Source organism: Dermacentor andersoni, chromosome 11, assembly GCF_023375885.2.
Source record: "Dermacentor andersoni chromosome 11, qqDerAnde1_hic_scaffold, whole genome shotgun sequence".
Taxonomy (NCBI): Eukaryota; Metazoa; Arthropoda; class Arachnida; order Ixodida; family Ixodidae; genus Dermacentor; species Dermacentor andersoni.
Window position 1 is genome coordinate 30,103,299 of NC_092824.1, and position 10,198 is coordinate 30,113,496.

The window sequence follows — 10,198 nt, forward strand, 5'->3', positions numbered from 1 at the left end:
AAGCGCGTCCAGGCATGTTTCAATGCCACGTGTCTTCAAGTGTGCGTGTGTGTGTGTGTGCATGTTGGTTCCCACGCTTGTCAAAGCGCGGCAGCCGGGGAGAGGAGCTCCCCAAGTGTGAAGCGAGGAGGTCTGACCGGCGCCGGCCCGGCGGATGCGTCACTACACTCGTCTCAACGTGTCTCTCAGCCTGTCCGTGCCCCGCGTCACGTGCGCCTCTATCGAGGCGTTCCCTCTTGCCCTCAACTCCGAGAGTATAAAAGCAGCTGCCCCCGGACGCCGAGAGGCTCCGATTTCTTCCGTTGAGTTAAGTGCTCTCCCGTCTCTCCACTTCGGCCGACCTTACCGCCCGCTCTTTTGCGATGCTAGAATAAACAAGTTGTTCTGTTACCAGTCGACTCATGCTTTGCCGGGACCTGCGGATGCTTCCAGTTGTGCCCCAGGCCGCTAGGCCAACGCTACCCTTGGGGCTTGCGACCCATTTGCAACAACGGGTGTCAGCGCTGAGATTCCAACAGTCCCCAGACTATACGATTATGTGCTTCAGTGTGCGGTGATCACTGATTTCTGATTAATTTTATTTATCGCCAGGCCCTTCAGTAATTCAACTTGTGGCTAAACCTATGCTCTGATATGATCACTATAACCAAACGCGTATATTTTACCGCAGTGTCTTCTGTGTTTTTGTGTCTGATTTATTTTTAATTTTCTCCCGTGCCCTCTCCGCAGGTGAGCTAGAAGCGCTTGGCAAGAAACAAGAGGGTCAATCGTTGCTTGTGCCACTAAAAAATTATTTTCATATAGTTCAGCTTTCGCCGTAGAGATTTGAAATCAACCACTCTTTATTTTGTAGCGCTCATAGCCAAAAAGGTAGAAGTAGTGGCACGGCAGACATTAAGCCTCCGTACATTGCTGTTCTCGAAGGCTGCAACACGTGTTCCCTCCCAGTGCTTGCTTTAGTAAATGTGGCTGCGCCAATAAGTGAAAGTGCAGGTATTAAGGTTACTCATTAATTAACTTCCTAGATGCAATGTTTGCCTCTAATTCCGCATGAGCAACAAGTGGGGCCCTTCTATAACAGCAGCGTTCAACAACTGCGTCGTTCAGCTACGAACGGCTTCAGTATTGACACCGACGCGTGTTCATGTGTGGAAGCTATGCATTCCCGAAATGAATGGTGATATGCTAAGACTACTTATCTATGTGTAGTCTAAAAAAGTAGTGATATTTCTGCATTAAAAGTGCACGAAGTATGATACATATGCATTAGTATGTATGATCTCCTGCTCACTGTTTTCGAAGGTGTCCGGTAGCCAGACTTGTACACGTGACCTGAGTAATGTAACCGATCACGCTGACTTGTATAGCAATTCGTTATTGATTACGTTTACCAAAAAGTAGTCGAACAATGCTTGAGTAATAGCTGAAAGGTACTGGATTACTTTAAGGCTACATTCTACAATTTTTTCTCCCCCCTCATTGCAGAAATCGAGTAAATAAGAGTTCACCTGCGGGGGGGGGGGGGGCGTTTTTATTGCGGCCTATGCAACCATTTACATGTTGTTTGCCTTAACTAAGAATCGGTTTCTATTATTCGCACATAATTTTCCCTCGCTTTTGTTTTCCAGGAGAACGTCTGCAGCGACACTGTCATTTGCCATTGCCGAGGCGTAGTTGGAACGTAGGCTAGACCTTTCTGCGACCAGGAACGCGCGAAAAAAAGACAGCATTTCACCAAAGTGACTTATGTTCTGCGTTCGCACACGTAAAATTTTTAAGTGTCTCCGCCGTATTTTTCATCGAGAAAGTGCAGATGCCCCGTCTGTCAAAACGACAAAATTACGTTTGCCACCGCGAGAGAAGCGAGCACCGGAGGAGGAAAGCGCTTGAAAGCGGAGAAGGGATTCGCCGCGTTCGCGCACTTCCCGTTTCTGCACCGACGCCGTGGAGTTCGCTGCACGTGTTCGCTGCGTCCATTCGCTTGCGCGTAATGCGCGTTCAGGCAGTGAAAAGTCACTAAGTTTATTGCTTCATTCGCCTTTCACCTGATACCTTTCACTCTAGAGTCCTTATACATTACCTATAGGCCCTGAAACACAATTCCCAGTATTTATGCCTTATTTACTGGCGCAACTTGCAGTGACTGGCGCTACTGTGCTTGACCTGCACTCTGTGCGTTCTGCGTATCTCTGAATTTGATCATATTCCTGCTTATTTTCTCTTCCCTCCTTTCCTTCTTCTCTGCCATTTCCACGTTTTTGTTTTTGTCTCTTCCTTCTAAGAGTAGGCAGCTGGTGTGTCCCTTTCGGTGGCAGTATCTAGCCCGCCCCTCGCTCTGCCTTTTTTTCTAGCATCTTTATATTTTCAGAACAAAGACTTACAATAATAATAATAATAATAATAATAACAATAATAATAATAATAATAATGTAGAAGGCTAAGGAAATATTTCCACATTCTTCCTTCTTGACAGCTGGAGGTATGAGATGCGGTCGATGAGACGCTCTGCCTCAGGTCGAAGACGCGGAAGCTGTCGTTTGGGATGATTGTGTCTCCAGAGATCTATCACCTTCGTTTATCGATGCACCAACGTACTTGTATTTCCTTGCCCGACGTATTTCCCGGCAGAGTGTTAACACTGTCCGTTGACTGTTTTCATTTAATACCATAGAACCTGATTTTTGGACGCAAGATTTTAATCCTAAATTCTCACGTTCTCGCCGACAGGTATCAGCCCGACGTTGCATATCATATTGCATGTTAGAAAGCAACACATTGTCGTCCGCATAGAATAAATCTGGAACCTGCTTCTCCACTATGGTTCCTTCTTGGTTGCATCAGTGGCTAATACCATTAGTCATTCCTTCTAGCGTCCTTTGCATCCTTACCACATACACCATGAACAGCAGCGCTGATGGAGGGCGCCCCTGTCTATGTCCCTTGGTGGTATCAGCTTCCTGTTTGCTGCTCATCTCTTATAATTCAGAGCAAATGGCATTTTCTCGCTAAATCCCCCTCAAAAGCTCTATACAGTCGTGGCCTACACCTACTCCTTCCAGAATATAACACCCGGTAATGTAGATACCCTCCGGTAATTGTGATACCGTAGAATTGTGATACCCTCCGGTAATGTAGAAAAAAAAAAGCCACATGTAATGGTCTTCTTTGTACTCTCGATATTCCAATACACCGAGAAGGAGAACAAACAAGTTATCATGCCGACGCCAACAGATTTTCAAGCCATCGTGTAGTTCTCCCAATACGTCATTTTGTTTTGCCCATGTTTGCGGTTTTTATTTACTCGCCTGCATTGCCAACCTGTACACTACCGATGTAGTGGTCAACGGTATACATGAGTGATTTTTGTTTCGACCTTACCTCTATAGATTAACTTCATTCTCCTCTATCGCAAACAGTCAGGCATTCGCCTACAATATAAGCTTGATTTTCTATCGCTTTCAACAGAGCTTCCTTACTTTTTTTGTACCAGCTTATTAATTAGCCTAAAGGGGAAGCTCGTCTAAACCTGTGACTGTGCGTTTAGGAATTTTCTTTCAGCTATCTTCCAGTTTAAATTTCTCAGCAACGGTTGCTTTACCATCTGGTTCTGGCTCATTATCTTGCTTACCTCACAAGCCACCTCGCAATGGCCTTGAAATGATTCGGCTGTTCTTTTTTAAATTAAATTAACTCGGCATCCCCTTCCAGTTTGTTGCCGTGCGCATCTAGATAATGTACTGCACCCATCTCTCTCACTAGTAAGTTAATGCGATTCCAAAATATGCAAGGTGCGGCATTCTATTTCTAACGTATTTCTCACAACCCACTTCCACTTTCATTCTTATGTTTGATGGAAAGAGTGTTCAAATCATAGCTTTTTTCTCTCAGTAGATTTCTCACTTACTGTCGGTGCATCCTGTAGCAACTGTGCGTTTTTTGCCTCCCTATGCTCTCGTGATCCTATCTGCCGTTGGTCAATCGCTTCCCGTACCTCCCTGGTCCACTAACTTTCCGCTTTCCTTTTTCCTTTCCAACAAGCATGTGGCGTCCCTGTCATCATTTCTGTCGTCATTAGACTTCAAAGCTAACTGTATTCCTACACATTGCTTGACCATGTGGGAAGTTTTCCTCGACTATTGCATTTACATTTCTTAGTTCAGCGTTCCCACTTGGACAGGAAATTCTTCGTTCTTTGCTCTCTTTCCCAACAACGATACAATTTTCAAAATTATGCGTTTTTGTCCATACCCTATGCTGCTACATCCTTCTTCCTCAATAATCATTTCTCCCAACGGATCAGAAACACTATCATTGGAGAATAATCGATATCGAATTGCCTAAATCCACCTTCCCGCGTGATCTCGCCATAACACTTTGGCCACGTATCCATCACAACGATGTTATGTTATTCACATAAACCTAGCATAACATTCACGTTGTTGTCGGTATGCCGTCTAGATCCTCTATGTGAGCATTAATGTCAACCAACAGGATAACTCCGCTCTCATTCACGAAACACTTAAAATGACCGCTTAGGCATTGCACTAACTACTGATTCTATTTATGGCAATTTTTACGCGTCCATAAATACGTCACGGCTAGACAAATCTTTTCGGCTGATTGCGCCTGATAACCAAAAATGATCTTGATACTTTGAATTTAGTCTTTCCCATTTGGCTCCAGCATGTATGAACATTCGGACTCTCCATCCCTTTCTTTCCCAAGTTGTTCCCTCCCTTTCTTTCCCAATTTGTTCTTTTACAATGTGCCCAAACACGATTATCAATCATTGGTTACTCTTGCATGTCTCTAACGTGCGCTTCTGTAATCACATACACACCTATTCAGTCTCTAACTGCTTCTCAATCACTAACTATTTTTAACGCGATAGCGCTAAGGATTTCGTGTCGCAGAAAAGTCGGTCCGTGAGTGATAAATCCCGGAAGGCACTTCATAAATAAAGAAACAACTTGCAAGATGGCCTGGGTGGGAATCGAACCAGGGTCTCCGGAGTGTGAGACGGAGACGCAACCACTGAGCCACTAGATCGATTATTCAAAGCGGGATAAAAGCGCCTCTAGTGAATGCCGTGTTCCCTTAGAAACGTGCCGTAGAAACTTATTCTATGCATTCCACGCACTTTGTCGGTACATCCGGTGTACCACCATCACTTCCATTTTCGTTCGTGATGACGGCCCTCTTCATTTTTTCGTCGGCTGCTTGGAGTCTTTCTTCTACCGTCTTCCGTGCATCACACCACATATTGAGCTCATTTTTCCGCTCTTCGATCCGCTTCACAAGCCTATCCTGGACACCCTCCCTTTTTTAACCTAGCATGGAAACCACAGTGTCTGCCTATTGACTCAATTTTCTCACCAATCTCATCGTTCCCTTAGTCTACCTTGAGGGACTCCCCGCAATCTTGACGCATGACCGTCATGCTTGCCATATATTGAATTTGGCTTTTTCTGGTGCAAACACCAATAGTTTCAAACCACCTACTTACAAGCGAAGCCCGATGATTTTCTAGAACGTTTTTTTGAAATGGAACGCGTGTTACTAATGTACTGTCAAGGCTTCAAACGCTTCTTCAAATTCCGCACTCGCTAGAGGAACCTGAGGATACCCACCATATTCGAAGCAATCCAGACATCATTTTTCCGGCTGATAAAGGAAGCGCAACTGTTTTGCTTGATTACGGCAGCTGGATGAAGACGACGCTGAAACTGGTAAGTGACCCCACAACCTATACTGGCCTGACGCTTGATACCACAGGAAAACTGCAACTTTGAGCTGACGCCATCCGTTAGATCCCGCCTCAGCCCAAACACTTTATTACTGACGGCTGTGCCACAACGAATCATCTACTGCACTTTATGGCCTACCAAACATACACAAGACAGGTGTTACTATGCGACAAATTGTCGACTCCGCTCGCTCACTTCTGCAAAATATTTCCGGTTTCATACACCAAAATATTTCAGCGGCCAGAAAAAGCGGCGTCTGCGCGCGCAACTCTGGCGACATATTGAAAATGCACGACGCGTTATTCCTATTCATGATGACGTCATGGTCTGATTTGATGTTTTATTATTTTATTTATTTTTATTTTATTTACACATACTGCAGCCCCTCCTGGGGCTATGCAGGAGTGGATAATACAATACAAGAAAGAAATACAATAGGCAACAAAGAAAGTTGAGCTGCAGTGTTGTGGGAGTACAGACAAGAATTCATTTAATGGGAGAGAACGGTTGGTTCCTGGTAGCGAATTCCATGCTTCAATTGTTTTAGGGAAAAAGCTATACTTTAAAGTATTAGCGCATGCAAAAAATGGTGTAATGTTAAGCGCGTGATGTGTCCTACTAGACGAGATTTTTGCAAAGATGATATATTCATTACTGGAGAGGCGAAAAGATGAGTGAATAATGCCATGAAGAAATTTTAAAGAGTTACGTGTCGCTGTTCGGCGAGAGATGTCAGGTTGAGGGAAGACATGACTGACGATGGTGAGAACTGGTGGTCATAACGTCGGTAGACAAATCTAATGGCTCTCCTTTGTATGGCCTCAACTCTGTCTATTTCGTACTGCTTGTAGGGATTCCAAACGATACTACCATACTCAAGTATAGGGCGAACAATAGTTTTATATAACAGTAATTTAGTGTCGCGTGGAGAATTAGACAGAGTACAACGTAAATAACCGAGTTTTTGTAGAGCTTTAGTCGTAATGGAATCAATGTGCTTTGGCCAGGACAAGTTAGTGGTGAACGTGAGACCAAGATATTTATATTCAGAAACGCGTTGAATTAAATTATCATTAAATCCATAGCTGAAAAGGAACGGGTTAGCTTTATTAGAGAAGGACATAACGACAGTCTTACGGAAGTTAATATTCATTTGCCATGTTTTACACCATTTAGAAAATCTGACGAATGATTCACTAAGGCGAACATGCTGAGAGGGCGATGAAATGATGTCATACAATACGCAGTCATCTGCATACATTCGAATTTCAGATGATATCTCGTGTGGCAAATCATTAATATATAGTAAGAAAAGTAGAGGTCCGAGGACCGAGCCTTGAGGGACGCCTGATGGCATATCCACCACCGAAGAATTGATGGAGTTAAAGCTTACGAATTGAGTGCGGTGAGACAAAAAACTTTCTATCCAGTTCACTAATTGAGGGTTGTTAAGAATGGCATTTAGTTTGGACAGTAGTTTCGAGTGAAGTACGGTATCGAAAGCTTTGGAAAAATCTATGAATATAGCATCAATCTGAAATACCTTATCCAGGTTAGAAGCTATGTCATGCGTGAACTCGAGAGGTTGTGTTATGGTGCTAAAACCGCGTCTGAATCCCTGTTGTACATTAGAGAGAATGTTATTTGATTCAAGAAATTCCACAATGTGTTTGTATGTTATATGCTCTAGTATTTTGCATGAATATGGTGTTAAAGATATTGGCCGGTAGTTAGAAAGATGCTGCTTACTACCTGACTTATGTAACGGAAGCACCTTAGCCATCTTCCATGATGAAGGTACTATGCCGGAAGTTAGTGATTTATTGAAGATAAGAGTAAGGTATCGGGAAGTCCATAAGGCATACCGAACAAGAAACAAATTCGGAATTCCATCAGGCCCTTCACTTTTCTTTGTATTAAGATTTAGTATGAGGTTCAAGAGACCTTCTGCGCTAACTAAGACATCATTATTGAGGCAAGTCGGATGAATGTTTGGAAAAGGAGGAACAATATGATTATCGCAAGTAAAAACGAACCTAAAGTATGCGTTTAAGGCGTTGGAGATTAACAGTGAATCACTAGTCATTTCGTTCTTCAGGCATAAGGATGTACAAGAGTTGTCACGAGGAAAAATGGATCCCCAGAATTTACGCGGGTTACTTTTCGACAAAAGTGGTAGCTGCACGCTATAAAAAATGTTAATTCGCTATTCACAATTTTTCCGGTAGAACAGGCTGGACAGGTTTACACCACTGAAACCGAATCTGACGGTTCCCTGCCCGACAGGTCACTGTCGCGCTTCTTCGAGAAAAGGGTGACTTTAGGCTTCGTTAGGGAACCCCACGCGTCGCGCACGGGTACTAAATCCGGCTGAGATGTTCAACGCAACCAATGCCATCCCTGGCATGTTTCTTTTCACCAATGCCGGCGGCTGGTTCAGGTTTTCTGCAAGTCTTGTAAGCGTGAGCAAGGTTTAGTCGTTTTTACGGGCACCTATATGTACAGCCCTCAGGAGTACCACGATTTCGACTTTGGTAGTTATCACAGAAAGGGAACTTATTAAACATATTTGAATTTTCGAATGGTTGTCTCGCTCTGCTGCTAGATGCGCTTTGGTGTGATATGCAGCGTTGTGAAAATCGAGGAAGTATGTTTAAATGAAGTGTCAATAATGAAAAGTAGTTATTGTTAGACACGGAATTACGGCGCAGCTGCCGCCGCCTAGTAGGCACATCGCCCCTATCTGATTATACTGAAACTTCATTGCTTACAGCGTATCGTAATCCTATAAATCATGGTACGCAAGCTTTCTGGTATTTGGAAACTCCATGTGCCTTTTCAATGTGTCGCGGATTCCTCCCCTTGGGTTTGGTATAGGCACCTTGTCCAGTCGTACTTGCTCGTGAAAATGCTAGCTCTCGCATATGATCTTTCGCAAAATTTGGGCATCACAAATATTGTAGGTAGCAACTTCGCGGTCCCTTTGCAGTTGACGGTTTTTATTCGCCCAGGTTTTTAATAATAGTTTAGCGATAAGATCATGAACGTGTCCCACCTTGCGCGATCAAGCTACTTAGTGGATAGCAAAGAATACTTTCCAAATAAAAAGAGAGGACACTAGCATTGTTCAATTGCAAAAAGAAACTGTTCATATAAAGATGTACGCTGCGGATATTTTGCATCATACTATTTGATGAGCGTTTGCACATGTACAACACTTCCTGAGATATAAAGATAAACATATGAAAAGACCCCAGGCCACGAAAGGAGTTTGTGTAACGTAGCATGAGTGCGAATATGACAAATGCTGGCTCCATGGACATTCATACCCCACTTTCTCATTCGTCATCGGCATTGCAGAGTATCTGTATTGCACTTGGTTGTAAAACAAGGTTTGTCTCATGTGACAGCATGTATTAAAGCTAAACGAATAGGAAATGTACTCTCGGATGTGTCGATCCACCCGTGTTCATGAACAAGAGAGGGCTCCAGGCACCTTCCGGTACACGGAAGCTCCGCAGCGTGGTGGTGCTGAACGATGACTGACCACCGAGCAGCCGTGCTCGTCGATGTTTATTGGGGTGCGGTGACCAATGTTGCCTTCTAAGCTTGGCGGGTGACCGAGCCTGGCGGCGAACGAACATTATGCCTGAGGGGGTGCCATATACTTGGTACGCCCCCTTACCCACAGTTCGTTTGTTAAATAAAAGAAACAAACGTCCATGTTCAGAGCAGAAGGCTCTGCCACCGTCCCAGCCAAATCGACGGTACCTGCTAGCCAGGCGAGTAATGGTCCGGTGGCCTCCGTCGTTGAGTATTCCACCTGGGCACCGGTGTTGATGGGTTGGGTGTGGCAACGCCGGGTGCTGCCTGAGCTAGCCTCGCTCCAACCAGAAGGTTCGTAGTGATCGGCCTTGTGAGTGGTGCCGGGCTCGACACCGGTCCAACGGGCGCCGAACCACTGGCAACGGTTGCTGCCTCCGGGGTGTGTGGTGTGCTCTGGAAGCGACTCGTGCTGTCGCTAGTCCTCGTGAGGGCTGGAACTTAGAAATGGCAGTCGAGGGTGCTGGCCAGGTCCCCAGGCGAGGCCTGACATGGTCGGCGTGTCTGCGCCACATGGCCCCGTCTGGCATGCGGACGAGCGGCCATGAAGCGCTGGCAGGAGACACCACCTGTCCGGCAGACCAGGGTGGGCCTGGACGGAAGTTCCTGGCGAAAACTGGAGCTCCCGACTCTGGCAAAGGCCCGGGACGTCCTTGGTCAGCAGCCAGCTTCTGCTTCAGCTGCTTCAAGAGCACTGTGGATCGGAGGTCCGGATGCAAGACGTCCAAGGGTGTCTTGACCATACGACCCAGCAGGAGCTCACAGGGGGCACCACCAGTGACATCGTGGGTCGTGGTCTGGTACTTAAACAGTATCCGGGCAATCGGCGTCCGGAAATCCCCAGTCTG